Consider the following 292-nt stretch of genomic DNA (forward strand, 5'->3'; position numbering starts at 1 on the left):
GTATAGTCCATTATATCATCAAAAGACTCAGAGAATCTGGACAAAGTTGCGTGTGACCTTCGACCTCTCAGGCAGCACTGTATTAAAAACTCACATCATTCTGTAATAGAGTTTAGCACATGAGGTCAGCAACACATCACAAAATGAAGTTAAGACATTAACTTAGGTTCGGGAGCAGGACCACGCCTCTCACCTGCAGCAATCAGTCATCGTCTATTTAAACTCGACTCACCTGGCATCTGCCCTTAGCTCGCTGTCTCGACCGCGCAAGCGTTTTCAGAAAAGAAAAGAA

Source organism: Austrofundulus limnaeus, unplaced genomic scaffold (genome assembly GCF_001266775.1).
Source record: "Austrofundulus limnaeus strain Quisiro unplaced genomic scaffold, Austrofundulus_limnaeus-1.0 Scaffold138, whole genome shotgun sequence".
NCBI lineage: Eukaryota > Metazoa > Chordata > Actinopteri > Cyprinodontiformes > Rivulidae > Austrofundulus > Austrofundulus limnaeus.